General features: G+C 46.4%; 1 long non-coding RNA gene across 1 annotated transcript in view; it reads right to left on the bottom strand.

Moving 5' to 3' along the window:
* Positions 1–7,657: 7,657 nt before the first annotated feature.
* Positions 7,658–18,299, bottom strand: part of LOC105739908 — a 46,381-nt gene continuing 35,739 nt past the window's right edge. The window contains exons 5-7 of the long non-coding RNA XR_001115888.2: positions 14,154–14,291; positions 13,110–13,346; positions 7,658–8,231 (exon numbers count right to left, since the gene is read on the bottom strand). This is a non-coding gene — a long non-coding RNA (uncharacterized LOC105739908). The remainder of the gene's footprint in view (positions 8,232–13,109; positions 13,347–14,153; positions 14,292–18,299) is intronic.

Below are 18,299 nucleotides of genomic sequence, written 5' to 3'. Positions count from 1 at the left end.
GGTGATTCCAATGTGCCAAAGGTTCAGACCCACTGATGGAATCAGTGGAGTCTCCCAGGGTGAAAAGGGCAGCCATGGTTTGGAGAGCTAAGTTCCCATGTGATTGCTCAAAACTACGCATTTAACTGCCTCATTGTCATTTTAGTTTTCCACCCTCTCCCTGCAACACACACACAGGGGGGCACACCTGGATTCATTTCATTGCTCTGATGAGATTCTGGTGCAGTCAGACCCAGCATCATGGTTCAGCAGTTCTGGATGGTAACCTTATAGGTGGCTCCAGCCCGTTACACACCCTGAGGTGGGAAGGAGGAAAGCAACAGTTCACAAAGCATGGTCTTCCTGTCGTTCTGTTGGTTGGTCCCAAGCCTACCTCTCTTTGCGTCTTCATCCTTGCTACTGGAGAAACCCAGGAGTCTGCGGGTGATCTTGGATAAGTTACCCAGTGTCTGTGGGCTTCAGTTTCTTCATCTGTACAATGGGAATAATACTAACCTCATAGCACTTAAGAAAGGAGCAAATGAAATTCTGTTGATCAAACACCTGTCCTAGTGCCTGCCCACGGGAGAGGCACGCACTGAATAGTAGCTAATGTTTGTATTCACCAATTTGCCAGACCCTTCATTATCATACAAAAGACTCAAAGGTGGGGACAGAGCGTGGGGATGTTTCAGATCTCAGCAGATGATCCTAATGTGTAGAGGGTTGAAAATCAATGCTCCAAGCCTCTGGGGAACTCTCCTTTCTGAAATGCCCTTAATGGCCGTGGCACTTTCCTTTGAATCTTTTCAAGGGTAAGAAATCTTCCTTTAAAGATCAGTTTATTTTTAAAAAGGATACTACAGTGGTCAGTTCTATTTTAATGTGCACAGGAGAGGTGAAGAATTTCCGCTTCTTCACTGTTAACGGCTGAGATGTGAATATTGAGATCACAGTTAGCCACTTAAACATGACAGTTAATGTCCCTTCAGTGGATGTTGGCCCAAGAGGACCCTCACAGGGGGGGCCACATTTCAGTGCCATAACCAAGAGCAGATATGAAAGTCTGTTCAATGTAAAGATCTTTTCTTTCTTTCTTTCTTTCTTTTTTTTTTTTTTTTTTTGAGACAGAGTTGTTTCACTCTTGCTGCCCCCAGGCTGGAGTGCAATGGCCCGATCTTGGCTCACTGCAACCTCCACCTCCCGGGTTCAAGCAATTCTCCTGCCTCAGCCTCCTGAGTACCTGGGATTACAGGCATCTGCCACCACGCTCGGCTAGTTTTTTTGTTTCTTTAGTAGAGATGGGGTTTCACCATGTTGGCCAGGCTGGTTTCAAACTCCTGACCTCAAGTGATCCACCCACCTCGGCCTCCCAAAGTGCTGGGATTACAGGCATGAGCCACCACACCTGGCCATCTTTTTTTTTTTTTTTTTTTTTTTTTTGAGACAGAGTCTCACTCTATTGCCCAGGCTAGAGTGCAGTGGCACTAGGCTCACTGTACGCTCCACCTCCCGGGTTTACGCCATTCTCCTGCCTCAGCCTCCTGAGTAGCTGGGACTACAGGTGCCCACCACCATGCCCGGCTAATTTTTTATATTTTTTAGTAGAGACGGGGTTTCACCGTGTTAGCCAGGATGGTCTTGATCTCCTGACCTCATGATCTGCCTGCCTTGGCCTCCCAGAATGCTGGGATTACAGTGTGAGCCACCGCACCCTGCCAGTTTTTTTTTTTTTTCTTTTTCTGAGACAGAGTCTCGCTCTGTCGCCCAGGCCAGAGTGCAGTGGTGCAATCTCGGCTCACTGCAACCTCCGCCTCCCAGGTTCAACAGTTGCCTCAGTAGCTGGGAGTAGCTGGGATTACTGGTGTGCACCACCATGCCAGGCTATTTTGTTTTTCTATTTTTAGTAAAGACAGGGTTTCACCATGTTGGCCAGGCTGGGTCTTGAACTCCTGATCTCAGGTGTTCCACCTGCCTCAGCCTCCCAAAGTGCTGGGATTACAGGTGTGAGCCACCATGCCCAACTCTATCTTTAATGACCAAAAGAAATAATTCGCAGCTATGTGCTTGCAAGGTTCCAACTGCTTTAAAACCGGGGCACCGTAAGAGCTGAGAGGAAAAGCAACCCCCCATCAGCAAGAGTTAGAATTCCTTAAGTTTACCAGAGGCTTTCAGTTTTCAAAGTATTTCCCTATTCATTGCTATAACTTTGGGAGGAATGCAGGTGGAGGGGACTTATACCCATTTTACAGATAAAGAAACTGTGGACTAAAGTTACTCAACGGAACTGGGACTGAAACATCTGACATTTCCAAGACAGCATACAGATTCTGTAGCCACCAGAGGAGAAACTGACTCCACTGGAAGCCTACTATGAGCTGGGCACCGTGTTAGATGTTAGGAAGAACAGTGAACAAGACACACGTGGTGTGTCCTCCCAGGGCCCAGTTTAGTGGAACTTGACCAGGGGCCTCACTTTCGTCTCCAGTTTATTCTCCTGTGTGGGGTGCTTGCTCTTGAACCTGACCTTAGCAGTGACTCTATGTGAATCCCTACTGGGGACACGCTCCAGAAAGGCAGCTACGATTGCCCGTCAGCCAGATGTGCGGCTTCTCCAAGGCCACAGCTTATGGCCACTCTGTTTGGTCAGCTGGTGCCTTCATATGGCCGGTGATCAGAGCCCTGCACGTGTCATCTCTCACATCTCAGAGACTTGGGGTCTCCAGGACCAAGTCAGAGGCCAGCGGCCAGAAGCCTGGCCTCACTTGTTGGTCCAAAGCTAACAGAGGAGCCTCCCTGGTGGGTATTCCCTTGACCACAGTCTGAATTATGATCCTTGGCCACAGACTGGCGACTTCTGTAGGTTAGGTGTCGAAGGTGGAAGAGTGGGGAGGAGGAAGGCAGGGGAGCTATTTTCATCTTGTCACAAGGGCTTAAAACACCAGCTTCTCTTGTGCCTTATTTAGATGAATAGTCTCGACCTAAAAAAAGTCAAAGCTGTGACTCAGTTGAGCTCCCAAGTTGCTCAAAATGCTCTGAGCTCCTGTCTGGGGCTAAATTGAAGAATGTCTTTGGATAGCGTGAGGTGGGCACCCTATTTGGGCAAACGAAAGAGCTTTGGAAATCATCCGCATGGTTTTCTGGCCAAGGATGAAAAGCACAGGGGTTTGAGAGTCCAACTTGCTGTTTTTGTCCACTCTTATTTTTAAACAGCGTGATGGTGCGGGGAGGGGCTTGCCCATTTAAAGAGAAGTATGTTTCTAGCCCTCCAAAGCATAGGGTATGGGACTTCCAGACATGCCAAGGTGAGCTCAGAGACCAGGCCCCCACTGAGGAACCACATAGGTGATGTGTACCAGGGATGAGGTCCCCTGGGCAGAAGAGCCACTTAGCAGGGCCATGGGTGGGGAAGGCATGTTCATCACCAGGATGGCCCGAGGGAAGATTGTGGAGTCTGTGCATTTGCCTCTGGCATCCCGAGCTGCCCTATGATCACTGCACAGCTCTATCCCAGGCCCCACTGTTGTGTCCTGTTCATGTCTTCTTTCCCAGAGAGTATCCCATACTCCAAAATGATCCCTTTGCCTGGCCACACCTGTGTCTTTGTACTATTGCTTATTATTCATGTAGAACCCCCATTGGCAGGAGAACAATGTGCTCCCTCACTTTGTCCCAGTGTCCAGGCTGTCTGGGCTCAACATCTAAACAGGATGTACACAGGGTGACCTGGTATGAAGGCAGATGTGTGGGTTCTGGGGACTTGGGTTCAAATCCCACTCATGCTGCTTCCTGGCTTGGTAACCTTGGTCTAAGGCTCTTAACCTCCTTGAGCTTCTGTTTCCTTTTCTGTGACAATTTCATGGGCCACTAATCCACAGAAACATTTCTACCAATGGCTTCAGACAAATATGTGCAATAATGGTGGTCCTTGTACACATGTTGGAATCAGCCTTTGGTTGGAATGTCAATGCCAATACCACCCAACCATCCCCTCCAACACGGACAGGCTTGATGAAGTTATGGTCAGACTCTAACGATGGCTTTGACACCCAGAAGAGTGTGTCATTCTCACAGCGCAGGCTCTGCAGCCAGACTACCTGGCTGCGTTTCTCAGGGCTTCCCCTACCTGGCTGAGTGGTCTTGGGCGAGCATCTTTGTCTCCTCATTGAGGGCGTGGGTAATACCAGTGCCCACCTCATGGTGTTGTGAAGATCAAATGAGCCGATTCATGTAAAGCTCTTAGAACTGCACCTGGCACCAAGCAGACACTTGATGAATATTGTCACGAGTGGCTTATCTTTGTAAAGAATGCTCAGACGCATCATCTAATTTGCAACTTGATTTCTACAACATCCTGTGAGAGGTAGAGCATCATATCATTTTGCAAATAAGGAAACTCAGATCCAAAGTGATAAAATGTCTCACTTGAGAACAGAGCCCAGGTTTTCTGCCTCTAAGATGAGTTCTCTATTTTCTCTGCTGCATGGACAGAAGTACTCTTAAAATTAAACAACAAAGGCCCCTCGCAGTCAAGTCACAAGTCGGTATTTTTGTAAATTCTTGTCAGGGACTGGATAAAAACAAGGATAGGTTTAGATGTGGTTTTTGGATAGTGGGTCTCCATTCCAATGTTGGCAGCAAGGTCAGGTGTGACTTGCCAGGTGACAACATTTCTGCAAAGATGACCTCAGAGTTCCTCTAGGACAGAAATGGGTGCTCTTTCTGGGCTGGTGGTGGGTGGGAAGGTGGTAAGAGAGGAGATGAGGGGTCAAGTGTATTCCCCACTTTGGTGTCCTCTAACAAGCTATGTATTGAGGGAGTTTCTTCACTGGAGTTTGGCTGCTGTCATTAAATGCCCACTTCAGCTAAATACAAATAATAATAAATTTGGTTAAAGCCAGAATCCAACATTCCAAATTGAAAAACAGTTCCAGAAATACAGAGAGGCAAATGCAACCAGAACCCTCTGCCTGTGGAAACAAGGATGACTGAGCACTGGTTCCCTTCATTTTGTCCCATTCCTTCCAGTCATCCCCCTGCCCGTCCATGCGGTCATCCTGTCATCCAGCATGCGTTTATTCAGCTCTGCCTCTTACAGCCATCCCCATGACAGTTTCCTGTGGCTCATCCAGCAGTCACAGCCGCAGCTTAGAACAGTAGCCCTGGCGTCTCTCCTCAGGGGCAAACCTGGCAGCAGCTCAGCCTCTTTGGCTTGCCCCTTTTCCCTCCCTCTCTCCCTTTTAATCTGGAACAGTGTCCTCAGATGTGGCCAGGATGGTGATTTCCCAGAGTACGGCTGTTATTTTGTTTCCATATTTGGCCCACCTGGATGCCATGTGTTTAATTTCAAGGCACCATTGGGCCCTGTTTTTCGTCTGTTTCTCAGAAACGGGTCCTCCCAGAGTCAACTCTTGGGTCCTCCCCTGCCACACGCAGCTGGTTCCGCCCACGTCTTCTCATTAGAAGGGCCCAGAACAACTCCCCCTTGGTCACTGTGTGCATCAAGGCCTGAGTCAGGAGATGCTCAGGAGCCTGGACGCCCTGCTCTTCTCCAGTGACAACAGATGCAGCGGGCAGATGGGAGGGAGGCCAAGTGGAAAGCACAGAGCACCAGGAGGCAGGGACCTGGGTTCTTCTTGGTTCTTATCCTGACTCTGCCAGCAGCGAACTGGCTCTCAAACCCCAGGGAAGAAGCTCTACCTTTCTCTTCCTTGTTTCCTTCTCTATACCTAGGGATGGGCACCTTGCCTTCACTATAGAGCTATAGAAAGGACCATGAGAGACAATATGGATGGCACATTTTAAGAGGTTCCAGTCCTATCTGAAAGTTAGTTATTATTGTCGACAGATTGATACAGGGACCAAAAAGAGTCCTGGTGATTCAGATGCCTGATTCTTACCACTGGCTTAATGCTTTTATGCAACCAGCAAATAAGATGGACCCCCTCCCTGATCTCAGGCTGGAAGTTCATGCCCAGACAGTGCTAGGAAGGGTTAAGAGACTGGGAGTCTATGACAGAACAAGTTCATACAACTCACAGGGCAAGTAGCTAGAGATGATATCGCTGTTGCCGCCTATGGTTGTAAAAATACATCATTGTCTTAAAATCTGTAGCAACAGTGTCTTAAAAGGCACCAATGTGAGAATACTCATCTGTGTAGTATTCTTTTTTTTCCAAAAAAATTTTTTTAATTTAATTTTAAGTTCTGGGATACATGTGCAGAATGTACAGGTTTGTTACATGGGTAAATGTGTGCCATGGTTGTTTGCTGCACCTATCAACCCGTCACCTGTGTATTAAGCCCTGAATGCATTAGCTATTTATCCTGATGCTCTCCCTCCCCCTGCCCCCACCTCACAGGCCCCAGTGTGTGTTGTTCCCCACCATGTGTCCATGTGTTCTCATTGTTCAGCTCCCACTTACAAGTAAGAACATGCGGTATTTGGTTGTCTGTTCCCATGTTAGTTTGCTGAGATTATTTATTTATTTGAGACAGCATCCCACTCTGCCACCCAGGCTGGAGTGCAGTGGCACTCAGCACAACCTCAGCTCACTGGAACCTCTGCCTCCCAGGTTCAAGCCATTCTCCTGCCTCAGCCTCCTGAGTAGCTGTGACTACAAGTGCATGCTACCATGCCTGGCTACTTTTTGTATTTTTAGTAGAGACAGGGTTTCACCATGTTGGCGAGGCTGGTCTTGAACTCCTGGCCTCAAGTGATCCTCCCACCTCGGCTTCCCAAAGTGCTGGGATTATAGATGTGAGCCACCACGCCTGGCCCCACTTCATTTATTTTTGAATCACTGTATCTTTTTATTCCCATTTCCCCTGATATCTCTCCCTTAAGCTGACCATAATTCAAAAACAAGGTTAAAACAACAATTCAAGCTTCATTGTTTTAATTTGTGGTTATTGAAAGAGTTTTAAATACCCTGCTCTTATTTTTCAATTGGATGGATAGAATATTTTGTGAATGGTAAAGCCATCAAGCAACAAAATTTATTTTTGACTAACACACCAGAGTTTTTACATCACAATGTTTTGAAACTACTTGCAGAGAATTCTTTCTCAGATCCTCAATGAGAGCAAGATCTTCCTTTGGGGAAAGATTTTTAGAAACAGCCAAAAATGGGTAGAATCTCTGAGGCTTTAACAGCTATCCTTAGCATTCTCTAACAAGGTTTACACTTTTCTTTCCTAGTGCCTTGGGCAAGCTCCCTGGGTTCCACTCTCCAATACCTTCCCAAGTATGCCTGCTCGGTGACAGGATCTGGGGACAGGGCAGTTACTCCAGGTTCTTCTGTTCATAGGGCCTTCCCTGGCCCTCCTCTAGCCCTACCCTTCCCCATGGGTCAAGGAGCTCATGGGCCCAAGTGGCTCTGTCCCACTAGAACATCCTTGGGGCTCCAGAAACTCCCAAGTTCCCTGCCCAAGAGTCCCCAAATGCATTTTCAGGGTCCGTGTGGCCTCTCCTTCCATCTCTCCAGCCAAGGGCAGACTGCCCTGCTGCTGTGCTTACCCTTGGCCTAGGGGGGAAAGGGCAGCTGTTTGTGGGGGGCCGGGGTAGCGAGGGGCATTCACCCAAGATCTCTCGTGGTGTGAGACAGAGCTGGGAGTGAAAGAAAATGGGGGAGGGGAGACCTCCAGGTTGGGGGCCCTCCCCTAATGCTGTATTTTGACTTGGAACTTTAAGGAGTGTGAAAATTCTAAATCTGAACCTGGCATTCCATCTCGTTATGAAAGTATTTGTCAAGCTAGGAGGATAGAACACATTTGATTTCACGTTATGTTAGCTTGATTTATAACTTTAAATACTGTGGCATGGGGTCCGTGGCCTCTGTTTGTACTCTTGCCCTGCATGGGTTAAGAGGCCTGAGCTGGGGCAGGCCGGTTGTTCTGGCCTGGTGTCTGCCTCCCAGCTTGGAAGACCCCATCTTCACCCCAGGTCCCAGCTTTTAGCTCCCCTTTAGTGTCCTATTACTGGACTCAGGGCCAGCCTCTTTCACCCCTCCAGCCAACCCTGGTTCTGAGAGCCCTGGGAAGGGAATTTCAACAATTGGGAACCAAACCTGGTGAATCAGGCTGGGACTCAAGCTTTTGTTTTGTTTGCTTTTGTTTGTTTCAAGATGTGGGAGGCCATGAAAGAGGAGGGCTGCTTTCTTCTGTGGCAGGCTGTCTCTTCCGGCAGCTCCACAAGAGATCTGGGGCATTGGCAGCAGGCCAGTTGCAGGGAGTAGACGGTAGCTGGAGCTCTACTGAAACAGAGAGATCAGATGTGTCAGACAGGGAGACAGTGGAGCCCAGATTCAGGGCAAGACTGTGAGTGAAGCCTGCAAAGCCATACCAGAGCTAGATCCAGGAGGAATGACTGAGTGCTGGTCTGTAGGGGACAGCAGATCCCCCTAGAAATGTGTTTCTCAACACTCCTCTCATGAACAGCACTGTGAGGCATCAGGAGGAGGTCTTAGTCCAGGGCGGGAGTGTAAGACCCCGAGGGGCATGTTGATGACAGCAGAGTTTGTGCAATGCCTCCTGGGATGGTGGGCTGAGTGACTGCAGGGCTTCCTTCCGCTTGGGGCCCTGTTCTCTTCTGGACTCACTGCAGGCTCTGAGATGGAGTGTTTGATGGCAACATGAGTGATGAGTAGACCGGGGTATATGTAACAAGGCACTAAAGCAGAGGGTACGCTCCCACTGGCAGAGGTCCTGTTCATGGTCCAGCCCTCCAGCAGCTGTCCTGACTGGCCTCTTCTTGCCAGAACTCTCATGGCCAATGAGTCCAGATCTCCTATTTCTCCACTTATTAAATCCAGAGATGTGTACCCTGTCCCTCTACATGATAGGTCCCTCTACATTATCCCAGTACCAGTGATAAGGCCTGACATTCTAGTGGGGTAGACAGACAAGAAATGTTACTGGCGGCGAATCTGTACAGGTCTGCAGCAACCTCAATTCTTGCCCCCTCAGAAGGAAGAATTTGACTGAGAGACATAAGGCAGAAGGAGAGGCCGAGGCAAATTTTGGAGCAGGAGTGAAAGGTTATTTATTTATTTATTTATTTTGAGATGGAGTCTCGCTCTGTCGCCCAGGCTGGAGTGCAGTGGCGGGATCTCGGCTCACTGCAAGCTCCGCCTCCCGGGTTCACGCCATTCTCCTGCCTCAGCCTCTCTGAGTCGCTGGGACTACAGGCGCCCGCCACCACGCCCGGCTAATTTTTTGTATTTTTTAGTAGAGACGGGGTTTCACCGTGGTCTCGATCTCCTGACCTCGTGATCCGCCCGCCTCGGCCTCCCAAAGTGCTGGGATTACAACCGTGAGCCACTGCGCCCAGCCTGTGAAAGTTTATTAAAATGCTTTAAAGCAGGAATGAAAGGAAGGAAAGTAAACTTGGAAGAGGGCCAAGCGGGTGACTTGAAAGACAAGTCAGCTTTGAGCTTTTGACTTGGGGTTTTATACGTTGACATACTTCTGGGATCTTGCGTCCCTTCTCCCCTCATTCTTCCCTTGGGATCGCCTGTCGGCATGCACAGTGGCCTGCCAGCACTTGGGAGGTGAGCACACGCAGTGTGTTTCCTAGAGTTATAGAGTTATAGTGTGTTTCCTAGAGTTTCCTAGAGCATGCTCACTTGAGATGTTCTTCCCTTACCAGTCAAATGTTCCTATAAGGTCATATACCAGTGAAACTCCACCATTTTGCCTTTGAGTGCACATGTGTGAGCCCACTCACCCAATTCCTGATCTTATCAGGAAGCTACTGATCACTAGTTTCAGGTTTTTTCCTATCTATAGGGAGACTGCCTTTCCCTGGAGTTGGCTGTGACGGATGATTCCTTAAGAGAAACTGTTAACAACTGCCCGACCATCACCTAATGTTCACCTGACATTCCTGGTGGTGAGGCGGGGGTGGCTCTCTCCTCCTGTTTATGCCTGACTAGCTGCCCACTGTAACACAAAGACACAGAAACATACAAATGCATCTCAGTAGGACCACAAAGCAGGGTCTGAGTGTAGAGTGTGACTGGGAGGGGTGACTGTTTTACATGGGGATGGGGGGATCGGAGAAGGCCTCTCCGAGCAGGTGACATTTGAACAGAGGCCCCAAAGAAGTGAAGGAGCCAGGTGGCTACTGGAGAGAGAAACTGCGCTGGGCAGAAGGGTGTGAAATGAGTGAGGGGAGGGTGGTGGAAATGAGGATGGGGAGGTAGCCAGGGTCCAGACTGTAACTGCTTCAGGGGTTCTTCCTGCTCACTGCATAAAGAAAGACCACAGCATTGTAGTAGAGAAAGAGTTTGATAGACACAAGCCTGACCACGCCATGTGGGAGATGGAATCTGGACTCAAATCATCTGAAGCTTCTAGGTTAGAGGTTTTTCAAAGGCAGTTTGAGGGGAGGACAGGTAATAGGTGCCTGCTGCTGATTTGTTGGGGTGGAAATGAAATCAGTGGGGGTCAAAGCTGTCTTTTGAAGGGCTGAATCACTTCTGGGTGGGGCCACAGGAGTGGAGTTGGCAGTCCAGATGGAGCCATGGGTGTCAGACATGGATAAAGCCTGGAAAGATATCTGAAAAGGCCAATCTACAATAGTGGTGTTATTTGCAGGACTAATTGGGCAAGCTGCATATCTTATAACCTCCCGAATAATGGCTGACAATGTTTATATCTGCACCTTTGCGGGATTCAGGCTTCTCTCCTCCCCCAAGCCTGATGGCCTCCCATTAGCTTTACAAAAGCAGTTGAGTTTGGCACAAGGCCTATTATTTACACTGTAGCCTAAACGTCTTCCAAAGTTAGCTCAGCCCAACAGTCCGGGAATAATTAAGGGAAAGGCAAGATTGGGGGAGGGTTAGCTTAGCTTACTGTTGTAATTTTTCTCACTGATATAATTTTTGCAAAGGCAGTTTCCAGATGATCTGGGGCCTCATTGGTTGTGGTGAGGACTTTGGATTTTATTTATGGTGATGCGCTGTTGTTGGAGGGTTCAAAGTAGGACAATGATATAATATGACATCCACAGGGAGAGAGTCATTGGGACTGCCAAGCTGAGAACGGACTGGAGGAGGCCAGACTGGATGCCTGGAGGTGAATCAGGAGGCTGCTGCAAACACCCAGGCCAGGGACACCTGCGGTGTACACTCAGTCACGTGTTCTCAACCAGAATGTACAGAGTTTGTGTACTTCTAAGTGGAGGAATATGTATATGAGTGTATGAGTGTGTGTGTTTATGTGCTTCTAAGTGAGGGGTGTGTGTGTGTGTGTGTGTGTGAGTCTTTATTTTCATGAACCTCTAACTAGAGTGAGTTTGGCTCTGTCTCCCAGGCCAGAGTGCAGTGGCAGGATCTTGGCTCATCGTAACCTCCGCCCCATCCCTGGGTTCAAGTGATTCTCATGCCTCAGCCTCCTGAGTAGCTGGGATTATAGGCGTGCACCACCACGCCTGGCGAATTTTTATATTTTTAGTAGAAACGGGTTTTGCCATGTTGTCCAGGCTGGTCTTGAACGCCTGGCCTCAAGTGATCCGCCCGCCTGAGCTTCCCAAAGTGCTGGGATTACAGGCATGAGCCACTGCACCCGGCCTCTAACTAGGTTTTAGCACTGTTTTCAATGATAAAGGTAGGCAACAAACTACAATAATATGAGCAGTGCCTGGAACTTTGTCACCACTAGAAATCACAGATGTTTTTATATCACATTACATCCAGTCCCTGCAGCTCTCTGGAACTATTGCTTATACTTATCACTACTTTGGAATTATAATAGTTATTAGACTTACCACCAGATCTTTTTATTTAATGCGGTAATAACAAAGCACATACATTAATATCTCATAAATCTATTCTTTAAAATATTTTGGTAAATAGATTTTAATATGATTGGCTTCCTTCATAATTCTCTGTATTTTATTTTACGCATTTAAAAGTATTATTTTGATAAAGCAGTGGCAGGAGTTATGTGGACATACTGTATGTGGCGAGGAAGGGTCAGCTTCTGGATGTGTTTCACAGGTAAAGCTGGCAGGACTTGCGGATGGATTAAAAGTGTGGAGCAGGAGAGGAGGGGAGAGGAGTTAGGCCTCCTGGGTCTTTGGCCTGAGCAGGTGGATGCAAACCAATGGTGTCACAGAGAAGAGGCAGATGAGGGAAGGAGCAGGTTTGGGGGGCAGGAAATGGAAAGCTTCATTTTTGCATGTTGACTATTGTAAAATGAGGAATGATGACTGTGCTGGGAAGAAATCATGTTTATAAATCTCCTGACACATAGTAGACCCCAGTGGTAGCTGTGATTGGTAACTTGCCCCAGATCAAGAAAGCGGCAGCAGTGAGATGGGGGCTGGGTCTCAAGAGCAGGGTCTGGTAGACAGTTGCATGTATGAATCTAGAATCCAGTCGTATATATGAATCACAGTTGATTCATATATATCATGTGTGATATGATTGCAACTTAGCAAAGTGTGTATGCGTGTGAGCAAGGGCTGGAATGTGAGTTAATGAAAATGAAAATAGTTGTGTTAGGTTGTTAGGAGGCTTCAGTCTATAGATTTTATTTAAAGCTTTAGGTCTAGATACAGTAAATATTAATGCACCCATTTTCTAGAATTGAGGCTCAGAACCACAAAGCCCATTTGTTACCTACCATGGGCAGAGACAATTCCTTCAGCCTGGTCTTCTGCTACTAGTGTTCCCTCTTTGCTTCACCAGGCTGAAAATAACCTAGTGTGGTAAGCTAAGACCCTCCTTTAAGGACGACTGCAAAGACGAATTATCTGGCAGAAGCCTCCCAGTGCTAAATCTGGCACCACAAAGAAGAAATACACAACGCTTCCTTCCATGTTGACAAGTGGAACAACTTTCTCCTAATTTGGATCCCTGCGTGCCTGCGGAGCCCATGGTCACTTCATATTCAATGCTGAAATTGAACTGCTCCAGCCACAGTACATTTCAGGCAGAGATTACTTTAGAAAGGTGGTAATTAGCTGCACAGCCAGAGATGTTCTCATATACAACTGCTCACACTGACACTAAACCTCAAACACTGTTTACCAGAAGCACAAGGGTGGTTAGTAATTTTGTCTCAGACACGAACACCAGGAGCAGTCGTGACCAACGTGACTGACTGGGCCTCGGTTTCCTTACGTGTGAACCAAACAGGTTCGACGAGGTGTAGTGAACATCCGAGAGGCTCTAAAGTCAGGTTTCACTTTTCTCTGAACTTGCTTGGTCTTGTGTGGGTGCCCTGCAATTCTGGGGAAGGTCCTCATCCAGGGAGGAGGGAGAGTTCCAGGTGAGGGCATCAGGCTTTCTGTTCCTGACTCACTGCTTGGATCTGGAGTAAATCCTTCTATGTTTTGGGACTGCATCCTTTTTAAGCTCCTGAAAAAGAAGGGAAGCTTTCAGAAATGACTGGAGGGATGAATTCTTTGATTACAGAACACTTGAAACACAGTACAAAGGGCTCAGAATAATTCTTTTCTTGAATCACCATAGAAGTGTTTCTCAAGTATTTTGTATCACACGGACCATGGGCATTTGTATAGAGGTAAATGTGATGCAGGGGAAAAAATGTGGGCTCCGGAGGCAGGAGACCCAGCCCCAGTCTCAGTGCTGCCACTTTCTGGGTGACCTGGGGCAAGCTGCTCATCATAGCTACTGCCAGTGCTTACTATGTGCCCGGCGCTTTATAAAACTGATTTCTTCCCAGCACAATGATCATTCCCCAGCTTACAGATGAGGAGACAAACTGACTGCAGTTCTCCAGCTGGGAGATGCAGGGCTAGCATCTCGCACTATCAGACGCGAGATGCCTGGACAGCCTCAACATCCATTCCTGTACCTTTGCAGTCTTCCCTCACCCCTGCAGGGAGGCCTGGGGAGAAAATGCACGTGAAGCACCTGGGACATCATAGTTGCTCAATAAACATCAGTTTTTCTCTCATTTCCATGATAGATATGGAAATGCAGAGAATACAGGCTGGTAGTTCCAGAGAAGATTCTTTCCATTCTCTCTCTCCCCCTGCTTCCTCCAATTATTTAATTCTCACCAGCATTACAGCCATTGAGAAATAGCAGCTGGAAGGCAACTCCCCTAGCCCCTCATTCAGGACTGCTTTCTCGGGGTCTGTGGGAAGAGTGTTTTTGCTGACCTTACTTAGGACCAGCTCATATCCACTGAGTACTTACTATGCACCAGCTGCTGCAACCAGCACCTTGTGGGCATTTTCTCACTTCATCCTCAGAACAAGCCTGTGAGGCAGATGTGATTGACAGCTCTATTTCAGAGGTAAGGACACTGAGTCTTAGGGAGGGCCGGTCACTTTCCTGAGTCCACACAATTTGCCAGTATCAAGGTCAGAATTAGAAATCAGATCTGCTTGGCCGGGCGTGGGGGCTCACGCTTGTAATCCCAGCACTTTGGGAGGCCGAGGCGGGCGGATCACGAGGTCAGGAGATGGAGACCACGGTGAAACCCCGCCTCTACTAAAATACAAAAAAAAAAAAAAAAAAAAAAAAAATTAGCCGGGCGTGGTGGCGGGCGCCTGTAGTCCCAGCTACTCGGCAGGAGAATGGCGTGAACCCAGGAGGCGGAGCTTGCAGTGAGCCGAGATTGAGCCACTGCACTCCATCCAGCCTGGGTGAAAAAGCGAGACTCCGTCTCAAAAAAAAAAAAAAAAAAGAAATCAGATCTGCTTTATTCCTAAATTCTTCATGCCCCTTGGAAAATAGACATTTCTTTGGGCAAACTGGGATTTGCCCATCTGCTCCCAGCTGTCTCCTTTGCTCTCCTGAGAATCCAGTAAAACAAAACCAAGCCTAAAATAGGTTAAGTCTAAAATGAAGATTCCCAGGCATTTGGGAGGCCCCAGGGCTTTAAGTAAACAATCGTCCTCAAAGGGAAAGCTTTGTGTGTTACAGGGCAAAGACACACCCTCTGACTTAGTAATTGCACCCCTGGGGTTTCTGCTAAGGCTATATTTAACATAAAAACCTCCACAAGTATATTTATCATAAAGTTATTTCAATATCTGAAATTTAGAAGCAATATAAATATCTCAAATAAGGAAATGGTTGGTGAACTACTATGCATCGACAAGACAGAACATTATGTAACCATTAAAATTATGATTCTTCAGGCTGGGTGTGGTGGGTCACGCCTGTAATCTTAACACTTTGGGAAGTCAAGGCGGGAGGATCATGTGAGCCCAGGAATTCAAGACCAGTCTAGGCAACATGACGAAACCTCATCTCTACAAAAAATACAAAAATTAGCCAGGCATGGCAGTGCATGCTTGTGGCCCCACCTACTTGGGAGGCTGAGGTGGGAGGATCACTTGAGCCTGGGAGATTGAGGCTGCAGTGAGCAGAGATTGTGCCAGTGCACTCCAGCCTGGGTGACAAAATGAGACCCTGTTTCAAAAAAAAGAAAAGATGATTATTTAGACTATATAGAAATGGAGAAACGTTTATGTACATATCATATATGATTAAGTGTAAACAGTATAAAATACATGTGTGATATGATTGCAACTTTGCAAAGTGTGTATGCATGTGAGCAAGGTCTGGAAAATGAATTAATGAAAATGAAAATAGTGGTGTTAGGTTGATAGAATTACAGGTGCTTTTAATTTTTCAATAAAGCAGTACCTGTTCATGTTAAAAACAATTCAAACAATAAAAAAGGTGTGATCATTAGAGAAATGCAAATCAAAACCGCAAGAAGATACCATCTCGCACCAGTCAGAATGACTATTATTATTATTTTTTTATTTTATTATTATACTTTAAGTTTTAGGGTACATGTGCACAACGTGCAGGTTTGTTACATATGTATCCATGTGCCATGTTGGTGTGCTGCACCCATTAACTCATCATTTAGCATTAGGTGTATCTCCTAATGCTGTCCCTCCCCCCTCCTCCCACCCCACAACAGTCCCCGGAGTGTGATGTTCCCCTTCCTGTGTCCATGTGTTCTCATTGTTCAATTCCCACCTATGAGTGAGAACATGCGGTGTCTGGTTTTTTGTCCTTGCGATAGTTTACTGAGAATGATGATTTCCAGTTTCATCCATGTCCCTACAAAGGACATGAACTCATCATTTTTTATGGCTGCATAGTATTCCATGGTGTATATGTGCCACATTTTCTTAATCCAGTCTATCATTGTTGGACATTTGGGTTGGTTCCAAGTCTTTGCTATTGTGAATAGTGCCGCAGTAAACATACGTCTGCATGTGTCTTTATAGCAGCATGATTTATAGTCCTTTGGGTATATACCCAGTAATGGGATGGCTGGGTCAAATGGTATTTCTAGTTCTAGATCCCTGAGGAATCGCCACATTGACTTCCACAATGGTTGAACTAGTTCACAGTCCCACCAACAGTGTAAAAGTGTTCCTATTTCTCCACATCCTCTCCAGCACCTGTTGTTTCCCGACTTTTTAATGATTGCCACAGAATGGCTATTATTAAAAAGTTAAATAACAGCTGGTGAGGTTGTGGAGAAAAGGAAATGCTTATACACTGTTGGTGGGAGTGTAAATTAGTTCAGCCATTGTGGAAAGCAGTGTGGTGATTCCTCAAAGAGCTAAAAACAGAACTACCATTCAACCTAGCAATCCCGTTACTGGGTATGTACCCAAAAGAATATAAGTCATTCTACCATAAAGACACATGTACATGTATGTTCACTGTAGCACTGTTGACAATAGCAAAGACATGGAATTAACCTAAATGCCCATCAATGGCAGATTGAATAAAGAAAATGTGGTGCATGTACACCATGGAATATTATGCAGCCATAAAAAGCATGAGATTATGTCCTTTGCAAGAACATGGAGGGAGCTGAAGACCATTATCCTTAGCAAATGAACACAGAATCAGAAAACCAAATACCATGTGTTCTCACTTATAAGTGGGAGCTAAATGATAAGAACACATGGACACATAGAGGGGACCAACACACACTGGGGCCTATCAGAGGGTGGAGGATGGGAGGAGAGCGAGGATCAGAAAAAAATAACTACTGGGTCCTAGGCCTAGTACCTGAGTGACAAAACAACCTGTACAACAAACCCCCATGACACAAGTTTACCTATGTAACAAACATGCACATGTACCCCTGAACCTAACATAAAAGTAAAAAAAAAAAAAGATGTGAAGTTGAAAGTATTTCAGCTCTCCAGTGGTAGCGCCTATTACATTTTCTTATACCCTTGTCATGAAAGAGTTTTTACATTTAAAAATATCCTTAATGCTATTTTTAGTTAAAAACAAAGCAAGTCTTTTTTTTTTCACAATGGCCAATCCTCACGTCTTTCAGATCATGTGAATTTTTTAAATAAGATTTTACTTTGTTTATTATAATTATTTTTAAGTTCTCACTCTGTTGCCCAGGCTGGAGTGAAGTAGTGCAGTCATAACTCACTGCAGCCTCAAACTCCTGGGCTCAAGTGATCCTCCCTCCTCAGCCTCCCAAGTGGCTGGGACTACAGGCATGTGCCACCATGCCAGGCTAATTTTTTAAGTTTTTGGAGAGATGGGGTCTTGCTGTTGCCCAGGCTGGTCTTGAACTCCTGGGCTCAAGTGATCCTCTCACCTTGGCCTCCCAAAGTGCTGGGATTACAGGTATGAGGCACTGAGTCTGGCCTGTTTATTACAATGTTTTATTTTTTTAAATTTTGGGCATACAAAAAAATTAGAATATAATATAATGGTCATATGTGTACCTTCTACCCAGCAAAAAATTTAAAACATTTAAGATGTAGTCAAGGCCTCCTCCTGATTCCTGGTTCCATTCCATTCCTCCCTCTTTGTTGATACTATGACTCTCCCGAATTTACTGTTCATCTTACTTTTCTACTTTTGCTATATATATGTATGTGTGTGTGTATCTTTCTTAAAAACATTCTTGTTTTGCACGTTTTAAATTTTTCTCTAATTTATATAATACTTTTTGGATCCTTCTGAACCTTGTTTTTTTCACTCAATATTGTTTTGGTGAGATTCATCCATATTGACAAGTTTGGGCATGTTCAGGGTGGTATGGCCGCAGACAGATTCATCCATATTGATACAAATAGCTAATTCATCATCACTACTGTTTAATATTCCTTTCTGTGAATGTAGCAATCTCTGTTGGTGTCTTGCCTGCCTATATCCTCTGAGCACTCAGCATTTCTCTGGCTCCCACTGCCAGCACCCACACATCATTGTCCACGGGCTTTCTTGACTGTTGGAGCATGATCCATTGCTACACGGAGCAGGCCCAAAACCCTGGGATTTAACAGCCCCCAGGAACAGCCCACACCAATGACTGATGGAAGTTGGTAG

Source organism: Nomascus leucogenys, chromosome 6, assembly GCF_006542625.1.
Source record: "Nomascus leucogenys isolate Asia chromosome 6, Asia_NLE_v1, whole genome shotgun sequence".
NCBI classification, from domain to species: domain Eukaryota; kingdom Metazoa; phylum Chordata; class Mammalia; order Primates; family Hylobatidae; genus Nomascus; species Nomascus leucogenys.
The sequence above is the reverse complement of the archived record's forward strand: the minus strand, read 5'-3'. Positions and strand labels throughout refer to the sequence as shown.